Source organism: Gobius niger (assembly GCF_951799975.1).
Source record: "Gobius niger genome assembly, chromosome: 13".
NCBI classification, from domain to species: domain Eukaryota; kingdom Metazoa; phylum Chordata; class Actinopteri; order Gobiiformes; family Gobiidae; genus Gobius; species Gobius niger.
The window spans coordinates 27675974-27698180 of record NC_136864.1 but is presented as its reverse complement, the minus strand read 5'-3'; the positions used below and the strand labels follow the sequence as shown (position 1 = coordinate 27698180).

The window sequence follows — 22207 nt, the reverse complement described above, 5'->3', positions numbered from 1 at the left end:
AAAGCTCATTCAGGACTAACAGGACTAACCAGGGTTGTGTATCTAGTTAGTGATCACAGTATTTTAGAGTGAAATGGCCAGAGAGGAGAAGGAAGATCAGAATTTAACACATTGCACCTTGAAAAGTTGTTAGCATAGCTGGACACTAAACAGGTCATCCATCCATCGTCATGGGGGCAGCTATCGGAGCTTCCCAAAGCACATTGCATCAGCCCCTTATAACTCCTCCTGCAGGTGGTGGGTCCTCGGGAGGACGGCCTCACCATTCAAACCGGGCCTGTTGGTCTCTCATAAGGAGCTTCTGAACCGCTCTTTGTCTGACCCGTCACTTAGGACCTGTTTGCCATGGGAGACCCTACCAGGGGCACGAAGCCCCGACAACAGAGCTCCAGGATCATTCGGGTGCTCAAACCCCTCCACCACGTTAAGGTGGCGGTTCCAGGAGGGGTAGACAGGTCATTTTATAGCCGGCTGCATATATGGTTTGACCCCAAAAATTTGCTACAAAAGGTTTTTCAATGGTTTTCTGTAGTATCAGGTGTGCTTATTAACATACTAAAAGTCTACCAAAATCTGACCACTGGAAAGGTCAAATTTTCAAGATGGCGTCCAAGAGGGTGGCGAGATCCTTAAAATACCCATTACTCCTTTATTATTCATCCTAGACAAGTCATTTTGGTGTCTAACCCCATGTTTTGGGTATCAAGGAATCCAATGGGCTTGTTCATTAGGCCAAAATCCATTGAGAGAGTCAGTTTATGTTGTGCATATGTGGCGCTATGGTGTCTGACGGTCCACATTATTCAGTGGTCACTGGCTCCACCAGGACAGAGACTGTCTCTGTGCAGAGTGTCATCGTGCGCTCTGCTCCAAACATGTCCTTTCCTCACGGGACTGTAGAGGAGCTGAGCAGCTCTTTCAGTGGAAGACTGAGGCACCCTCAGTGCAAGAAAGAGCGCTACCGCAAGGCCTTCATCCACACTGCTGTCAGACTGTACAACACTGTAAAGTAACATGTGCAACAAACCCTTTGCAAAACTACATGCAATAATCTCTGTATCTACGTCACTTTATCTGCGTCACTTTATCAACCACTTGCACTATGACTGTAAACCTTTTTTATTATAGTCTGTTTATTTAATATTTTACTGTTTATACTTTTTGCCCCCGTAAAGTTTTTGGTAGTCATTGTATATAAGATACCCATATTTACGATTTCCTGTCTTCTGCACACCCTGAGTGTTTCTGAGACCTGAAAGTGACAAGTGAATTTCTCCTTTGTGAGATCAATAAAGGACATCTTATCTGATCTTGTCCTGTATTGTAAAAGGGTCGGCAGCATAAAAACAAACTAGCACAAACTCGATGCCTCCTTAAAGGAATAGGCCACCGTTTTTACATACTAAGATATGTTCTTACCTCACTTTAGCCAAGTTAATATATCCCCGTCTGGTCTTTGTCCGTGCGCTCTGCCAGGCAAACGGAGCACATACACAGCCTCTCCCACATGTCACATAGCTCCGAAAAAGCTCACAATAGAAGCTACCAAGCTCTTCCACGTGTTCCCTATTTAAATAAAGTTACGTGAAGTGTTTTCATGCGAAGTATATTTACACATAAATGTAGCATGTCGATTTTATAAGCAAATAAAAAGGGGTACTATATTGTGAGGCGTAATGATACGAGGAGTAAAACGTCCGCGCAGTAACTCCTAAAGGTTATTGACGGAAGTGAGCGGGGGAAGTCTTTAGGAGTTACTACGCGGACGCTGTGCTCCTCGTATCATTACGCCTCACAATATAGTCCCCCTTTTTATCTGCTTATAAAATGGACATGCTACATTTTGGGTAAATATACTTCGCATGAAAACACTTCACGTAACTTTATTTAAATAGGGAACACGTGGAAGAGCTTGGTAGCTTCTATCGTGAGCTTTTTCGGAGCTATGTGACATGTGGGAGAGGCTGCGTATGTGCTCCGTTTGCCTGGCAGAGCGCACGGACAAAGACCAGACGGGGATATATTAACACGTCTAAAGTGAGCTAAGAACATATCTTAGTATGTAAAAACGGTGGCCTATTCCTTTAATGCAAAAGCCTGGAATTATGCAGTAGGGTATGGTTTTGCTGCCACCGTGTGCCTTGATGTTTCGATTGGTTGTGTCGTTAAATGTTCCAGAATGTCACTCACGGAACCAAACAAACCCCAAATGACTTGTTATTCGGCGATGAAGTATTGATTGAAATTTAAATGTTCCTGGGCGCAAGGTGAACACTGTGGACAAACACCACATTTTGAAGGCGTTTATGAAATTGTTCAAAAGAGCAAAGCCAAAAACAAGAGAAAAGACAACTCTACGCTATTGTTGACCATGTTGTGCTGAGAGCAGCTAATATACTGCTCAGCGATGGGGATGGGGTACACTGCAAAAAGTGGATTCTAAGCAAGTAAAAAATGTTTTACTTTAAGAAATAAGTTATTATTTGTTCCCTAAAAAGTAATAATGTTTTGGCGAGCAAAGTTTTCTTGAGAAAAAAAAATCTTATTTTTGGAAATAAAATCCAGCCATTTCTTGTTCAGATATATTTGCTAAAAACATGCTAATTTCTCTTGTAACAAGAAAAAAAATCTTCTTCAGTTTTAGACAAAGAATTTTTTTTCTTATTTTTTAAGAAAAACTAAGATCAAAACAACTCTTAATTTAAGAACTGCTTCTCACAGATCGATAATACATTCCATTCTTTGAAGTGGGCGGCTCGGTGGCACAGCGGTTAGAGCCGAAGGTCCTGGGTTCGAGTCCCACCAGGACGGGGCCTTTCTGTGTGGAGTTTGCATGTTCTCCCCGCGTCTACATTTAGCTCAAAAATGTGTGTAATTTAGAACATTTTGCTTAAATCAAGCAACATTTAAGTAAAATACCCACAATTTCTCACTAAATAAGAATGTTTTCCTTAAATTATTCAATTTTCTGAGGACATTTTGCCTAATTCTAGCTATTTATTTGCTTAAATTTAGTGTTTCTTTCTTGTTTTATGATAAGAAAAATATTCTAGAAATAAGAATTCTTAGCAAGAAAAAAATGCTGACCCCATTGACAGAATTTTTTCCTTAAAACAAAACAAAATGTCTTATTTTAAGATTTTTTTCCTTGTTTTTAGTAGGGCACTTTTTGCAGTGTATTTCATGTTTTCTACAGTTGTCATTTCTGGTCCTAACCAAGTAAACTAGATCCTACCAAAAGTAGCTCTATAGGTGAAAGGTCATGCTGTGTCAAAAATGCGTGATAATAAGTGACCCTTGGATAATCACACAGTGGAGCCATTGGTGCAACCTGGAGCCCATTGCATAAGGGCCTTACTGTAGCCAATGTATATGAGAGTATTATGGGCTGCTGTGTGCTGATGATTATCACCCTACAGAGTCAACTCACTGTTTCTGTAAAGCAAATATCTGCTTAAGATAGAGGAGAAAGGGGCACTCGCAATGGTGCTGCTGTAAGTTAGCTTATTCAAACTCAAACCTCTAACACCACGTGCCAGCCTGGAAAATATTTCACCTCTCAAATACCACCAGGTTTAGTTAGATCAAGACCAAATCAGGACAAGACGGGGTTAAAAAAAGAGTCTATGATTCTAATTTATGCCCAAACTTGGGGATGAAATAGTGGCCCGTGCATTTTGCCCACAGGTGACCCCTCTGAAGTTGAACTGGGGACATTGTCCTGCAGCGTCGGAGCTCACAGGCAGGGGCTGTCTGTGGAGGCAGGAATGTGCTGATGTGAGGAGAGGAAGGGTGGAGCTGCACCGTCCACTGCAGTCTGACCTAAGAGCTTTACAACTTGCGTGTTCAATTTGCTGCCCCCGTGCAAGGAACAAGGTGGTGGTTGTTGTTGTTCATGAAAGAGTGCAATTGCATGGAGATTGTTTGATTGTGTAGCTTATTTTCATCATCCTGTTGTCTCTCTCTGGCTCAGTAGGATTGTCGGTAGAGACATTTGTCAAAAATGTATTGGAAAAAGCCTACACTATATCCAACAGTTCTGTGCAGCCTTCGGGGAACCACATCCAGATTTTGCAGCGGTAACTTGGTGAGTATCTGTCTGGATTTTGCAAAGACAGCCAGCTCCTTTCTGCTCTTATGCAATTTGAAGCTTCAACGAAAAAACCTTAGAAGGGCGATGAGGCTCGGTGTTGTCAGCCCTTGAGACTTCGACGCTCAAGTTTCAGTTTGCACAGTTTCGCTCACAAGAACCACAACCTCAGGTATGATGTATGAAAAGATGTTTATTTTAGAACGTTGGCGTTTTGGGGCTTCAGATAGGGAAGCTCACAGGCTCTCGTCCCCTACCTGTAGAAATAGCAGAAAAATATTCGTAGAAGGGAGGGAGGGTGGGGCCGGAAACTCCGAACGAGAGGACGAGGTTAGTAGTCGGGGGGCTTAAATAGGCCGGAGGGCGGAAGAGGCGTGTAGGAGGTGTGGTCCGGCTCTCGAACCTCAGATAAATATAAATACTTATCTCCTTTTCGCTCACAAGAACCACAACCTCAGGTATGATGTATGACAAGATGTTTATTTTAGAACGTTGGCGTTGGCGTTTTGGGGCTTCAGATGGGGAAGCTCACGGGCTCTCGTCCCCAAAGAAGTCTAGGAGAGAAGCGTGGAATGAGCTTCCTGTAGATCGCCAAGGTTGTGGCGTGTGTAGACCTCGTATGCTGTGGATGACCAACGGCCTAAGATCTTGATTAGGCGGTCGGGCACGCCTCGGCTGGCAGCGGACGTTGCAGCTCCGACTGGGAATGAGTGCCCCGAGAAAAATCAGGGCATGTGTTAGATTTTTGCAATATGAACCTAAATAAGGGGATGAACCACGATCTAGTCGCAGGAAGGCCTAATTCGGTTACGAAAAGTGGATCCTGTGGAGAAGCGCCGCTCAGCACCCGATATTGGACGTAGTTCAAGAGGGGCTCGAACGGGCTTAGGTAAGAATTAAGCTTGAAAAGGAAAATAGGGCCGGAAACTCCGAACGAGAGGACGAGGTTTGTAGTCGGGGGGCTTAAATAGGCCGGCGGGCGGGAGAGGCGTATAGGAGGTGTGGTCCGGCTCTCGAACCTCAGATAAATATAAATACTTATCTCCATTCCTGTTCCATCATTTTATTCCGAAATCATAGACAGCCCGACCAACAAAAAGATCTCACGCACACACAAAAAACGGTGGGACGCCTTTAGTTTTCAATAAGCTTCTGCAAGGTCAGAAGATCCAGTGCTACGTTCATTTTTCACCAAGATCTTGCTTTGATGATGGGAGAGTAGGGCCACTGTGTAAAGCCTTCTCCAGCACATCCCAAAGATTCTCACTGGGGTTTTCGCGGAGTAGAAATCTGTTAATATGGATAACCTGGTCATTCAGGGTGTTTTTTAGTCAGCTGATCTCATTCTTTGGGCACATAGTGTTTCTGAACATAGACCGGAACAAATGCAGAAGCCCCAAATCAGAAGTTAGTCACGTTTCTTCTGTTTAGACACCTAAAGAGTGCATATAATGACACACATAATGACATTACGAACATTGCAGAGAAATTCTTTCAAGCGAAACCACTGAAACAGAGATAGTGTATTACCACTGATGATTTTGTTCATTTCATGGCGGATCATTTGGCCGAGCACCGGGGTCCAGGATGACAATGAAGAGATGCAATTTGTGACGTGAATGCAGAACGTTTAAAAACTTTAACCCCTTAAACTCCCACCTGAACCGAGCACATTTTCGCCAGTTTGGCTTTACCCCAGTCCAAAAGCTTCTGGAAAAAAAGGTGTGAAAATAGCAACAGAACTGAGACGAAAACAATGATGGAAATGTGACAAAAAAGTGAGAAAACATTGACGAAAAAGTGACGAAAAATGGATGAAAAAGTGGCAAAAATGTCACAAAAATGTAACAAGAAATTGACAAAAAAATTGACAAAAAAATGAGAAATTTTGCCCCAAAAAATGACAAAAATGTGATAAAAATGGACGAAAAAAATGACAAAAACAAAAAATGACAAAAAAATGTCAAAAATGTGTTAAAAATTTGACCAAAAAATTTAAAAAATGTGACAAAAAAATGACAAAAAAGTGATGAAAAATTGATGAAAAAGTGGCAAAAATGTCACAAAAATGTCACAAGATTGATGAAAAAATGACAAAAATTTGACAAAATGGACGAAAAAATGAGAAATTTGACAAAGAAAATACAAATATGCGACAAAAAAATGACAAAAATTGGATAAAAATGGAAGAAAAAATGACAAAAATTTGATAAAAATGGACGAAAAAATGACAAAAATGCGACAAAAAAATGACTAAAATTTGATTAAAAATGGACGAAAAAATGACAAAAATGCGACAAAAAAATGACAAAAATTGGATAAAAAATTGACAAAAAAAATGACAAAAATGTGACAAAAATTTGATAATTTTTTTTTTTAAATGTGACCAAAAATGACAAAAATGCCACAAAATATGACAAAAAAAGTACAAAAAGTGATACAAAATTGACAAAAAAATGACAAAAAAAAGTTACAAAAATGAGTTGAATACCCAACAAAAAAATCATGGAAAAAAATAATCTGATGACGTGAGGAAAAAGATCCTCTCGGTTCAGGCGGGAGTTAAGAGGTTAAATAACACAGTTTGGCTTGAATCTGCAGAGCTGCTTCTCAGAGCGTGATTTTTATTACTTCTTTTTAATGTCTTTGTGCTTGCAATGTGCCACATTTGTTTGAGAAAGGGCAGACCATTTGTTTCTCCGATTCCCGGGCATCCAGACCATACACGTTCCACGATAAATGATAGTCAAAGGGGAATTGCATCTCTTTTGTTGCAATTCTTTGGACCAAAGTCACCTGGGGCCGGCGTGTTTATCCCACCACAAACCCACCTGTACTTTCCTGTCATCCAAGCGCTGTTAGCAAAGTGTGAGAACGCCGCAGCGAGCACGCTCCCCACTTGTTTTGGCCTAAACAATAGATAATAATTGCATTTCATCTGCACGTGGGAACTTTCAGCTCCGCTCCCGTACACTTTAAAACATACAATGCCCATTCACTGCAAAACATCTTCCCATTGTCCGGCGGCAACTTTCACACAGTCAGCAGCTGCCTCGATCAAGGCCGAAGGAATCCCGCGTGACACCGAGTCCCGAGCTCTCAGACGGAGGATATAAATAGCTGGTTTTCCCTCCGCGACGGAAGTGCAAGGTCTATTTTTAGCCCAGGGGGTGTGGAGAGAGGATGAAGACAGCTGTGGTGAAGAAGGACTGGACTTCCCTCCGATATAAATAAAGGAGCGCGTGACCACAGCGGAAACAACAGTCTAGAAGATTTGGACTTTGATTAACGGTGTGAAACGGAAAGAGTCTTATCTCCAGGGTGATTGTGCAAGTTGATATACAAAAAAAAGTACAGTAACTTTATTTTTCCCCATATATTTGCTTGTATATTTTGTACGGAGAGGGTGATGGACTTTAGCGTTGCATGCTTCCAGGTTCCAGGTCCTAAGCTATACACCCAGCACATGGCATTAATCACACTGAAATAACAAAAAGCACTGAGCTACAGCCACTGCTATCTGGATTTAACGAACTGGTCTGGGGCTGCTGAAGTTGGTCAGGTCTAGGTTCAGAGAATGAGATCAGCCGAGTACCTGAACATCCTGAATGACCAGATTATTTCATCAGCGTATTTCTTCTTCCCCAACGGCACGGACATATTCACACATTTACAGGCCCCTAAAGAGAGATAATGCATGTCAGCTTTTAGACTGTATTGAAATTAAGAAATGGATGTCTTTAAACTTCCTTGTCTTAACCTCTTATCTCCCGCCTGAACCGAGAGGATCTTTTTCCTCACATCATCAGATTTTTTTCCATCAATTTTTTTGTTGGGTATTCAAGTCATTTTTGTAACTTTTTTGTCATTTTTTTGTCATTTTTTCCCCTTTTTTTTTCTTTTTTTGTCAATTTTTTGTACTTTTTTTAGTCAAATTTTAATCACTTTTTTGTAATTTTTTTTGTCACATTTTGTCTCATTTTTGTCATATTTTTGTCACTTTTTTGTTATCTTTTCGTCCATTTTTAATCAATTTTTTAGTCATTTTTTGTCACATTTTTGTCATTTTTTTGTATTTTTGTCACATGTTTGTATGTTTTTTTGTCATATTTTGTCACATTTTTGTATTTTTTTTGTAATTTTTTGTCACATTTTTGACATTTTTTCGTCCATTTTTTGTCAATTTCTTGTGACATTTTTGCCACTTTTTCATCCATTATTCGTCACTTTTTTGTCAATGTTTTCCCACTTTTTTGTCAAATTTCCATCATTGTTTTCGTCCCAGTTTTGTTGCTATTTTCACACCTTTTCCCCAGAAGCTTTTGGTCTGGGGGTAAAGCCAAACTGGAGAAAATGTGCTCGGTTCAGGTGGGAGTTAAGGGGTTAAATGATAAAAAGACTGAGGTGTTGGGCTTTATTGTGTGTTGGGCTATACCTCTGCCCATGGTGATGTGGGGTCGCTGTCTCAGCATGTGAAGCCTGTTGTAACAGATCTTGGTGTGAAGTTGGACAGTGACCTTAAACTTGACGCTCAGGTGAACTCGGTTGTAAAGTTTTTTTTCCAGATTCAGCTAGTCTAAAGTGAAAGCTGTTCTTTCCACTTTGAGATTTTAATCCACGCCTTTATTCGCAGCCAATCATCGCCCCTGGTCCCGCTTTTTTTTTTTTTTTTTTTTCAACAATATTTTTATTGAATTTTCTCAAAAAGCAGGAATTGTTTTACAGGCTTTGACAGAAGTACAAAATGTATCAGAGTATTTATGATAATAATAATAAAATATAAGTGTATGGAAGCGTACAAAACAGTGGCAGCCCGACCCAAGCATACCACAACAAACCAACCCCCCCCCCCCAAAGGTGCAGTAGTAAAAATTATGAGAAAAATAATTAATGAAATAAATAAAATAAAATAAAATAAAATCACTCCAAAACTCCAAATGCTATGCAATGCTTATGAAGTTACAAATCTCCACTTTCCATCAAGATATGTGACAGATCCACCCTTTCCAAATAAGTAATAAAAGGTTGCCAAATCTGATCAAATGAATCCCCTTTACCTTTCAAAATATAGGTTATTTTTTCTAATGCTAGAGCTGATGCCATTTCTCGTACCCAATGCCCTTCTTTTGGACATTCCATTTTTTTCCAGAAAAGTGCTATTAAACGTTTAGCGTGAAGTAGACCAAAATTAATAAGAGTTTTATAATTTTTGGGTATAAAAATATCTGTTGGATAAATTCCTAATATGAACAGTTTGGGATTTCTTTGTATTGTAATGTTTAGCATAGTATTAATAGCCTGTCCAATGCTCCCCCAGAATTCCTGTAATTTCTCACATTCCCACATGCAGTGATACAGGGTACCTTTTGCATTATTGCACTTTACACATGTATCTGGGATATTATTATCAAATGAATGTAGTTTGACAGGAGATATATATGTACGCATTATCCAGTTGACCTGTAAAAGTTGTAATCTTGTATTTACAGTCTGAGTATGGGCTTTTAAACACAGTGCTTCCCATTCGTCCAAAGAAATGTCCTCCCTAAGATCCTCTTTCCAAGCATTTAGTCTGTTAGCTGAGGATTCTGTAGATGAAATAATGAACAAATTGTACAAGTAAGAAACATGTCTTTTGGTATAAGGATATTCAAAAACAGCTTCTTCAAGAATTGAGAGGGGAGGCAAAGTTAACTTGTTATTTTGTGAGGTTGAAATAAAGTTTCTCACCTGTAAATATTTGAAAAAGTTAGAATTGGGGATATTAAATGTAGTTTTTATCTGCTCAAAAGACATCATTACACCATCATGGTATAGGTCTTCAAGTTTTCCAAGCCCCCTTTTTGCCCACATATGAAATCCCGGATCAGATAAACCAGGTTTGAACTTATTATTACCCCAGATAGGATTATAACGAGAAAAATATTTTTTTTGTCCCAGTACTGTATGAGTCTTATACCAAATGTTGATCATATTACCTACAATAGGACTTTGATTTCTCTTCCTAAGCTCTTTAATTGGTGCAGAGTACAGAAACATACTCAAGGGTAGCTCAATGTGAAATAAGGAAGATTCTATCTCGACCCAAGTTGGTGGTTGTTCAGAAAAGTAAAACATCATCATTCTCAATTGCGCTGCCCAATAGTACCACTCAAAGTTCGGAACTTTGAGCCCAACCTGGTCCCGCTTTTAAGCCCCAGCGATCATGGTTCGTTTGCTTCCCAGCTGCGGTGCGACCCACCTCCGCCCCGTCTCCGCCTCTTCCGTCCACGGCTTCTCCCTGCTGCATCTTCACGGGTTTTCCATACCACCACCAGTGTCCAGGCTCCAGGGGAAGACGTCCCTAACTTCAATGTCTACCGCCGGGGTCTGATCGGCAAAACCAATATACATGTCAATAAATCTTCCTAATCGCTGCTTTTGTCTGATTGAGTCTATCCAGGTTGAAATCTTGTTTGCCTGTTTGTAGTCCTTGTGTACTCCTATTTTTTTTACAGTGACTGTTTGCCGTCGTGTTCTGCACTTTGGTCAAATGTTGTTTTTAAAGTGCATTATAAATAAAGTTGGATTGGGCTCACGCTGAGAGCATGAGACGTCATTTTCACACATGGATTGGCCACCGCAGAGTCCAGTCACGCAAAATAAGTCATGACAGAGAGTGTGCTCACATGTGGCCCCGCGGTAAAGATACAGGGCAATTAAAAAAAAAAAAGACTTCCTCCTGTTGTTAAGCTCTGGATTCATCTCCTCCCTGTGTGATCGTCCAGTGGGTTGCTGTGCGTTTGTGATCACACTTTAATCATAATGTAAAAAACAAAATTGTAATTACATTTTTTTCATGCTCCACAACCCCACCACAAAACAACACAAAGACCTCCATCTTAAAGAGACATATAGATTTATTGCAATTAGAAACGTGACGGTGCCGGTGATGTTAAAACACGTGCAGACCTACAGAACACGTAGGCTAGTCCAGTACAATTTTAACATGGAAACAATAACATGGCACAGTATTATTCGTACAAACCACATGATCCCACAAACACATGTAGCTGAAGATATCTAGGAAGTTTCTCCTATTAAAATCCACATAAAATCTTCATAGTAGGCAAACTCAAGTAAGGCTTAGCGTGCATCATAAGACATTACCAAAGTGGATCCCAGAAAAAATAAGTTAGAGCCACCGACAGTGAAAAGGAGTGGGAAAATGTCATCGCATTTTGAATGACCTGGAATGGATATCCCCAAGTGTGGGTTGATAAGAAGGCCTGTTTAGGACAGTCAGTCTTTAAAATTGCTATGCTATTACATAGATACAGACGGAATCTCTGGAATCGCCCATATATGGTCATTTTTGAAAACAGTTGAGGGGGAAAACAATTTTGAAAAAATGTAAATTTTCTCTAATTATTCAAAAACTACTGTAACAAATGCTGAATTATGAATATAGTTTTCTACTAAATAATAATACAAAGACATGGGGTGGAGCAAAGTGGTTCAACAGCCCATAAATACATGAATAACGGAGAATGCTAACTTGATGCTACATGCTAGCATCGGGCTAATGCTAACGGTTAGCTAGCGCTTGCTACAACTGCCGTTTTTTCACTTCTACTGAACAATCTGTTGCGACAAAATATCCATATGGACCCGATTTACACTGGACTTTATTTATGTCATAAATAAGTTCATATTTCACCAGAAAATGGCTAAAAAGAGGGAAAATTGTGTTTCTCTAAAGATTCTATTTTGCCCCTCGGCGAAGCCACGCCCCCTTCTATAACGAGATGCCGTCTGTATCAATGCATTAGCAACAATTTAAATTCTGTTGCAATGGTGGTGTTCGAAAGATTGGTAAAGTTCCATATTTTTGCTTCAGCTAAAACAAAAAAAAATAGCTAATCTAACTTTAGTTCTGCAAATGTGAATAGGTAAATAAACAATTATAACACATCTGTGCTTTGCAAGGCAGTATCAAGTAGTTTACGTCTTTGTATGCTAGTCACTACGCTAGCTAACACTGCACGCATGTGTATTTTGGCTAACAGTGGGGCTTGTTATTCGAATGACTCTAGAATTTTCCATTTGTTCCAGCCCAGAACTTGATCAGTACCATACATGAGAAAGTCAAAAGTAGGGATGGGCAATACTCTATGTTTTGGAATCGATACGATACCAATACTTTTGGGGTCATTTTTGTCGATACCGATACTGGTCATTTCATATGGGTGAATGTATTTCAATCAATATACATTTCTAAAACTGGTTATTTTATATAATTAACTGGTCAATTAAAATTATATTGCTTTAACTGGTTAATTAAACAATGTTAATGTGAAATTAAATACATAAACAACATTTAAAATTAATACTTAAATGACAAACAGAACCTAAACCAGAATGATATGACTGGCTCAGTTCGATCCTTTGCTGTTGTGACTGTTTTGGCTCAGAACAAAGGAATAAATCATCCTTTTGGGTTGACAATTGCTGCCCCGCCTTCCTTTTACATATGCAAATTAGTATTGATACTTTTTACCCAATATCGATACTTAAAAAGTAGCCGTTTGGTATCGATATATCGATACTTTGGTATCGATCCGCCCATCCCTAGTCAGAAGTCAGTTATGCAATTAGGCTAGATCTAAAATGCACTTGAAATGAACTCTTTTGAATATTTAATTCTTGGGTCAAGGTCGACAAAAACCTATCAACCATAAAATGTATTAATCTTGGCCTGACATAGCCTAATTACAAACAAAAGCCACTTACCAAGGAATTGAATTAAAGCTAATGGGATATTATAAGCACGTTGTAGCTGCTAGCATAGCCTCCACCCAATTCTACAGAAGTCTGTGCTATCTCAGCCCACTCCTTTTACTGTCAATGGCCAACCCCCCCCCCCCCCCCACACAGTCAAGACAGTTAATAAGAAAAAGACATAAGAGGAGTATCACTGTCTTGTGGACCAGCATGTTTTCATACCTATATGAGAAAGTGCATGTTGCTAAGACACTTGAGATAGCTGAGTCACAGAAACCTACTCCAGTTTGTACCATAGAAAGACGGCGGACTGCACATGGATGATTTAAAGGCAGTTTGTTGGTTTGGTTTGGTCCCATTTGTCACAGTGTGTTCATAAACATAATTGTACTCTAGTTAGTCACGGTCATGTGGCTTAGGCTGTCCTTGGTAAAGTCCATTCTCGGTGTGTCCCAGTAGTGCAGTAAGAAGATTTTGAATGACAACACGGAAATTGCCTAAATACTTGGTCTTGATCAACAACAAATGTTTATTAAATCCATGTCAATAAACAGGCTGAAGTCATTAGAGGTATTCAAGTAGTTCCTAAAAATACTACAATCATCTTGGGGAAATAATTTTAATACAAACATGGCAAAAACAGATCGAATTACTGTCCAGATAATACCATTGTTAGAAAAAAAAAATCAAATTAAGGTTACTTTTACAGGTCATTGGATACATTAGGTATTTTTTCCTTAATTCTGTGAAAACGTTTTAGATTTGATGTTTTAGACGTAGATTTACAGAATTGCATCTCAGAGTCTGTAATCATTTTCAAACCACAGCGCATTACATTTCATCCAGAAAAACAGCTTCATGTATGGAACGTTCCGCAGTGTGGCTTTATATGTTGATCCTCCTGCTTGAGGAGTTCCTTTCTAAAATGAAAGAGGGCCTCTTCAATTGGACACACTGCTCTTTGCCTAATACTTGCATTGTCCTGATCAGAAAGGGAAAAAAAAAAATGTTGCCAACACTTTGTGGACTGCACCAGAACAAGGCTGAATGGGATTGTCCGAAGCTTGAACGTGAAAATACCAAATAGATGAATTTAGCGATGACAACCAAACAAAGCCTCAACAAAGATTCAGCTTAGCGATAACAAGTGTTCGGTTTGTTTAGCACTTGTGTAATTCTCGGTGTGGCCGCTCAATTCGAGGCAGAAGCACGATTGTCGTCAAAAACCACAACTAGCTACTAGCTAACTATGTACAGCGCCAATTCTTCGCACGTTGTCTTAACCGTCTTTCGAAAATGTATCTTATATCACATTAATGTTGTTGGGTGTTGAATACAGTTGAGTTGGTCCAATAGAAATGTTTTTTATAGCTTACGGTCTCGGATAAATGGCGGAGCCTCAGCTTCTAACTAGGCTAACCATTAGCATGTTGCAATCTTTTAAAAACAGCAGAACATTTTAAGAATACTGACTTAAACTTATGATTGTGCCTCTGATAACAGTCTCAGAGGGTAGTTGTTAATGAGAGATTCATTTTATTATTATTTTTAATAGCCTACATATGACTTTGCAATGGGTTCAACAGTCATAGCCAACAAGCTAACTCTAAGATGGCCGCTGGTGGAGGTCACCATGTTTGGATAAGTCATGTGATACTTATCAATCGCACCCTGATCGGTGATTGATACAGCGTGGCGTAGTTGTGTCCCGCAGGTCCCGTATTGTGACGTTATACGATTGCTACATCCTCATGAAAAAATCATAATTACACAAAGTTTAGTGGTCAAAGTTCAAACTCTCCCAAATATTTTGTAAAAACTATAGGACTATATATAATTAAAGGTTTCTTTTATGAGCCAGTTGTTTAAAATTCAGACAGATGGCCAATACGGTGTCAAATACTGCACTTTTATTCGGTTTACGTTTCTCGTATCTTTGAAACTTGATCAAGTATGTTTTAACTCTAATATCTAATATTCTAAAATCCTATCCTTTTTACATTACTTACTTTGAATTAGGTTGCAATTTGGCTTGTCCTCCAATCACAAGATGGCCGCCCTTTAGCTTTAAAATAGTACATTTATAGACCCAATTACTGACTGAGGTTTATACTTTCACTTGACATTTCCTAAAAGAGTTTCTTGCTATTGCCGCCTGCCCTCCGTTGTAGAAATAAACGCAATTACGGCTAGCTCTAAAACTGGATGTCAATTGAGTAGCCAAACCGCTGGAATGTACAGTCAAAATCCAAGCCCCAGCCGAGCACCACCCTCCCAATGAAAGGCCATAGCGACAATAACAATAAGCAAAAGTAAAAACATATTAATAAGGCTAAGGGTGAGGGGGCGACCGTTACAAAATGGTGCACGGCTTTTTTTCCTTGAAGGGGTTGTCCGACGCCGCGATGCCCATGAGCAGGGGGTCGTTGCGGGCGTGCTCGCTGCAGTAGTTCATGAGGTCGGCTGAAGCTTTGGACACCTGCAAGAAGGAATAGAAATGGAACGAAAGCCGTGAGCGCTGATTGGTCACGCCTGCATAGTACAATGTGTCAAATACAGAAATACATGGCATTAATGTATCAATAACAAGCATCAATATTCAAAAGTCTCTTTGACTTACACAAGTTTATTTGTGTAGCACTTTTCATGCCCAGGGACAGTTCAAAGTGCTGCACAGGGAGTCTGAAATGTGACAATTTACATCTATACATCTAAATTACAAACACTTTAAAAGGATGCATTGTGCAGCCATGTTTAACCATTGGTTTTATATAATCACTCATTTTATCCTGATAAAAATGACTGATGCTTACAGTGGGACTCATTTGAAACACAAATAACTAGGCTGCAACTAGGGGAGATGAGATTAAACTTTTCATTTGTGGTTTCTGCTCTCCTCATGTGCTGTTGTGTAGTGTTTAGTGTCAGTTACATTTGAAGAGTTCATTTGCAAAAACCAATAGGCGAAGTGCCATTGAAAAAACTTATGCTTGCAAATGTCTCTTTACATAGCAGTGTATTTCATTAGCAGGTGTTTCAGTGATATGAAAATATAAAGTAACCAGTTTTTAATCAAATTTGTACAACTTTAGCTTCACAAGTGTGTGTGTGTGTGTGTTCTTGTACTTACAACATTGTGAGGACCAGTTTGAGTTTTTAACCAACAGAGTGAGGACATTTTTGTAAAGTGAGGACATTTTGGGTGGTCCTCACTTATTTGAAGGACTGTTTGAGGGTCAAGATGCGGTTTTAGGGTTAGAATTGGGTTTAGATTAGGGTTAGGATTAAGGTTAGGGGCCCTAACCTTGGGGTGAGGGTCTGGGTAATACATTATGTCTATGTCCACGCAAAATTGGAAAAAAAATTGAGAGTAAAATTTAAAAAACAGACATTTACCGAAAGGCAGAAGACTTTGTACATCAGGATGAAGGGTAAAGCCAAACAGAAACAGAAAGGAAATCCTGCCCATATACCCCGCCCGCGGAGGGTGAGTTAGAGTTTTGCATGATTACCTTTATCCTCTCGATGCTGGCCTCTATCCTGAGCTGCTGCACTATCCTCTTGCTGTGGAGCAGGTTATTGTGGGCCTTCGAAGACATCCTCACCGCTTGCTAACTCTCGCCAACTCTGAAACACAAGACAAAGCGCAATTAAGTTGATTTCAGTCTGCAGAAACGGCTATTCCAGCATCATTTACAAATGAGACAAAAAGACAAGACGTTTTGTTGTTTATTTGGTTTCAGAATGAGCGGCATTTTCCCTCAAAAATAGATTCAAGACAATCACTTTTTCCCGTGGTTTTCTTACTGATATATTCAGTCAGAAAGTGTTCCAGTTTCCATGAACTAAATTGCCAAGAAACCAAGAAATTATGCAACTTCCTACTAACCATTTATAAACTACTGTGCACATTTTGACCAATTGGGGTTCAGGTAAGCCCAGTCTCTACTTCCTCTTACGACTCTTGGCTGTGTAAGTTCTCACCAAAAACACTACGGACTTCCTCATACTGAAGCCGCTCATTCACAGCCCTATTGCAACAACTGCGTTTACGGGAAAACTGGCTGGTGTTCTCATTAGCCTGTGGTGACATTCTGTTGAACTGTTTGCACAGAGGCATGCTTTCACTGCATGCGTTCGTCTCTAGTGTCAACGAGGTCAAATGACAGTCTTCCCAGTGCTAACTCAGCGACGCAAGATCTAATCTACTGCACTGGGCTTGAGTAGGCCCGTCCATGCACGTGTAAAACGTCAGAATTGTGCAGAACTCAGTAAAATAATGCCATTCAGAATAAAAAAAAACATTGCAATGAAATATAGATATTTTGACTACAAGTTGCACTATTGAGGGAAACATAACTTTACAAAGTTGCAAGGCTCTGCACTAGGCTCTGTACACATTGTAGTGGAATGGAAATGGCTTTGTCCTTCAATTTATTGAATATGAAGCATATACAGCATTTTTATCAATTGTGAGCTTATGAGTTAGTTTTTGTTTGCTTTACTGTGACAGTGAACCTGAAAAGTGACCCTTAAAGTTGTAAAATGTGCTGATACTAGAACTGCGTAAGGAAAGAAAGAAACTACTTTTTGGACAATGACACAGTATACGAGCGATTGCTGTTGTTGTTGTTGTTGTTGTTTACTTCCGCGATTTTGGCCAGTTGTTTTGGTGAATAGATACAGACGGCATCTCTGGAATCTCCCATATATGGTCATGTTTGAAGCAGTTGGGGGGGGAACAAAGAGGAGAAAAATCAAAATCATTCTATAATTACTCCAAAACGACTTTAACAAATGAATTATCAATATAGGAGCAAAGTAGATCAACAGCCCATAAGAAAATGAAATCTTATCTTAAACTAAAATAACTTAAAAGTGCTTGAAATGAGACTTAAGTTACACTGTATTAATCTCTAGGAGCAGTGAGCTGCCAGCGTGGGCCGGCGCTCGGGGACCCATCTCCATGATGTGGAGCCAGGCTGGTGGTCAGAAACACCTGGCTGGAGGATTCACCTATTGCACATGTTTTTATAACCTGCCACTAACCTACGCAGACACGGGGAGAACATGCAAACTCCACACAGAAAGGCCCCGTCCAGGCTCAAATCAGCCTTAAAAGTCTTATTTCAAGTACAAATCAAGCAATTTTTCAATGATAAGATGGCATTTTTTTCCAGTGTACATAAATAACATAATGCTTAATGTTAGCATCATGCTACATGCTAACGCTAGTAACGATTGCTGGTTTTTCGCTTCTACTGAACAATCTGCTGAAAAAAGATCCATATGGACCAGATTTAGACTTGACTTTGTGTGTGATAAATAAGTTTTATATCCCAGTTTGCACCGAAAGCTGTGACGAAGGAGCTCTTTCTAACCTACTCTGGACACGCCTGTTCTTTTTTCTCACCTAACGATAATGTCACGGCAAAAATGCGCGTTTGAGTATGGGAGGACAGGACTTTATTCAACCCTCGTAAAGAAGGGTTGAATAAACCCTTCTGTTGTTGGAATTTCAGTTGGAATTTCTTTCGACTTTTCGACTATCAGCCAAAATAATGCTTTTCTGTGACTTTCACTTCACTGATGGATGCTTGGTGAACCTTCGCCAGAATCAAAATGGATTAACTTTTATAACCTGCGATGATGGAGCGGCCAGAGCAGTGGTGAGTCAAATCTAGCGTGTGTGTTAGCCATTTGTGAAGCTGTGTTGCAAACGTCAACTCCTTATAACTGCATTGTGACTTCACTTTTTGCTGTTATGTCTATTTTTGTAATACTGCAAAAGATGCATCGGCTGCATCAACTCAGGGAGAGGGGCGGAGTTAACTGAATCCAAGCGTCTTGTCTTCCGGGTTTGAAAAATACCTCCAGAAAATCCTTATATTATTATATTGCTCACAAAAATGGGTACTCCATAGTGGTAATATGTCACATAAATGCCTGTACTTTACTTTGGAATGGCTAAAATAGCATTTTTTTTTTTTTAATTTGTTTATTACGGACATCACATGTACATTGGGCAAACCAGATGCAATGTTTTTAGTGCGTTAGCACAAGTGCTAATTTACAGCACCTGTCCATTAAAGCAACAACAGTACATATTAAAACATGACATGCATGACACACAAGTCATGACAACAGAAGAAATCATACAGGTTAATCATTTTTGTTATTTATGAGAACAATGTTGAGTGGATTTTAAGTAGTGTTTTAATTTCATCTTAAATGTGGTATCGTTTGTTTTTAGTTTTATGTCTGTTGGTAAATGATTCCAGAGCCTGGCTCCGACAGCTGAGTAGGCAGACAGACCAAAGATCGATCTAAACATTGGAACAATAAAATTACCATTGGTTACACCTCTTGTTGTAGCTCTGTTGGTACAGTTTATATGCACGGCTAATTCTGAATGTGGGAGTGAGTCAGAATTCAGACACTTATAAAATAGTTTAAGAGTGTTAAAATTAATAAAGTTCCCGAAATTAAAAAAATTATATTTCTGTATAATGTCACAGTGATGCCAGTGTCGGGGTTTCTTGTCAAAGACCTTAAGAGTTGTTTTGTATAGAGACCATAAGGGTTTCAATGTAGTTGAAGCATGATACAGATAGTTTGATATATTACTACTAGAATATATTACTAAAAGCACTTTCCACTTTTAGTACTTTTTACTATGTCCCTGAGCTGGCCAGGTGTCGCCCCAGAGCAGCTGGAGGATCGGAAAGTCTGGGCATCTCCGAAAAAACGGATGGATGCAAAGTATTTTTGATAAATAATGAGCCCAAAAATGAATTGTTTGTCTGTGAACGAGAAGTCCATGTAGTGATTATTGTGACAAGCCTAATCTTGAGCAATCTTTATTTCTGCAAACGACTTCTCTGGGATATTTGTCAGACTTCCACGTTAAAGGCTGGGGTTGCAAGAGCTTGGCACAACAAAAAAAAAAAAAAAACGTAAACAGCTACCTGCAACCGAATATCCTGATAAGACCCGAGATGGCGATTAGATTTGCGATTTATGAATCACACACGATTATCAAAGAATACTACCCCAATGAATCTTTGCCTCCATCTGCCTAAAACCCATGCCGTTTATTTCCACGTCTGTCTGCAGCCCGTATGCCGAAGCAGGATGTTGTCCGTCTGCTCGGATTGATCTCACAACAAAGACCAGAGACATGAAAGAAGTGGCAAAGAGACAGGAAAAAAAAACTCCACGTACAGTGCGACCGGGGAGCGGCTGATTAAAGCGCTTTGGTTTCTTCTTGAGACCATGTTAACCCCCGTGCAAGAAACTACCATAATCTTAAATTGGGGGGGGTGGAGAAAAAAAAACATAGAAGGGTACACAATGCTGAGTGACTGGCGGCACGTGGAGCTGAGTCAGAGGTGCATGAAAAGGGGAAACGATGTAAAGCAAACACAAGGTTCTTTCATGTGAGTGTGGGGATTAATGGGGGTGAAATGCGGCAACTTTGAAATCCTCAGAGCGGGGGCAAGATAAAGAGTTCGAAGTCACTTTGTTGTAGGTGTTTTCTGCGGTTCACCAACCGTACAAAGGAGAGTTTTAAAGGATGAGAAGGAGAAATCGCGGGAAGACAAGCGATTGAATGAATCTTATCAAAGACTGTGCTGTTTGTAAAAAGGTCACATTTGGCCGTAGTAATTGATGAGGTCTTGAGTCATGACCTACACAGCTCAAGAGAGAAAATTAAGTATTATGGTAATTCTTCCCATATACGAAAACCTAGCAGACTTAAAAAGGCGGCTGAAAAACTCTTGCCCATAAAAGATGTACTTTTGGCATTTTATATTGCATTAGATCAGTGGCTCACATTTTTTTACCTTCCAAGCTCCATCAGGCCAAGATGAAAATCAGAAAACAGGACTTAAAGCGAGAAATCAATTATAGAGACATCACTTTGAAACTTCAAAGCTCGCCTTGTATTTTGGAGTTGAAAGGTCAATATATCAGGCTAGGAATTAGGTATTAGGTATTAAACAACCTTCCAAAATATTGGAAAGTCCATGACTGGAAAGTTTGTAGTCTGTAGGAGCTACTAAAATGGACCTCGCTAAACAAAAGAAATGATATTCGACTTTAGAAAAATCAAGGTGTTGCTTTTTTAATTCTTTATAACTTCTTACTTTTGATTTTCTATGTAATGAGTGTGAACTTCCACCTTGGGAATGAACAAAGTGTCTGCCTATCTGACTGCCAGCGTTTATATGTCTCCCATCTTTAGTTGTGGCAGTCTCCCAGAAAGGAAATGACCATATTTGGATTACAGCGTCAACTAGGTCGCCTTTCGTGCTACACGTGGACACCAAACATTGAAATTTTTGGAATGAATGAGCGTGGGAAAGACGAGGGGGGGGGGAGGGGTTATTTCCTGAAACACTCGACGAAACATTATAAAATAAGCACTGCAAATGGTCTGGACTTTTAGTTACTTTGACATTTGAACTAAGATGTTAAGGGAGAAAGCTGACAAAAACAATCTCAACATTGACCATTGCATGTCTTCACCTACAGTGTCTCTTAAAAGGAAATACAGCTGGTACATCTACAAACAACAAAGAGAGTGTTGTGTAATGAGTATTTTTTTCTGGGAAGTCACCATTATGAAACAACAAAGAAGCAAGTGGGTCAATAACACACACTGTTCCCTCTGCAAAATGATAACAATGACTGGGCCATTCCGGAAATAGTAACTCACGGACAAGCGCGGCGATAAGACGCGTGAGAGGGAAATGGATGGAAATGTAGCAGTTTTATACCTGGTTTGTAGTGGGTAATAATAACTACGCACGTCATTTGCTTCATAATGTGATTGCTCACTTCATAATCAATGCACTTAGTTGAAATGTCACCCATGGTCTGACTCAGGAGAGATTTGCAAATTGCGTATTGAGTAACGTGACGTCTGCTTGAACCTTGTTACTTGGACTTTGCAATCCAATGTGCACTTTTTCAACTGTCCCAAAGAGTCGCCGGGCGTCAAGTGCTCCGAGGGGCTCCGCATGGATGTCAACGGGATCGAAAGGAGCCACAGAGCAAAGAGCAACAAACTGGAGAATTTCTAAGTGGAAATACATTATTCCACATAGAGCTGACTTTACTACAGACCATCCATCCATCCATCCATCCATCCTTCAATCCATCCATCCATCCTTCAATCCATCCATCCATCCTTCCATCCATCCATCCTTCCATCCATCCATCCTCCATCCATCCATCCATCCATCCATCCTTCCATCCATCCTTCCATCCATCCATCCATCCTCCTTCCATCCATCCATCCATCCTTCCATCCATCCATCCTTCCATCCATCCATCCATCCATCCATC

General features: G+C 39.8%; 1 long non-coding RNA gene across 1 annotated transcript in view; it reads left to right on the top strand.

Moving 5' to 3' along the window:
• Positions 1-5029: 5029 nt before the first annotated feature.
• The window catches only part of LOC306973283, a 245424-nt gene continuing 228246 nt past the window's right edge, over positions 5030-22207 (top strand). Inside the window, exon 1 of the long non-coding RNA XR_013793555.1 lies at positions 5030-5043. This is a non-coding gene — a long non-coding RNA (uncharacterized lncRNA). The remainder of the gene's footprint in view (positions 5044-22207) is intronic.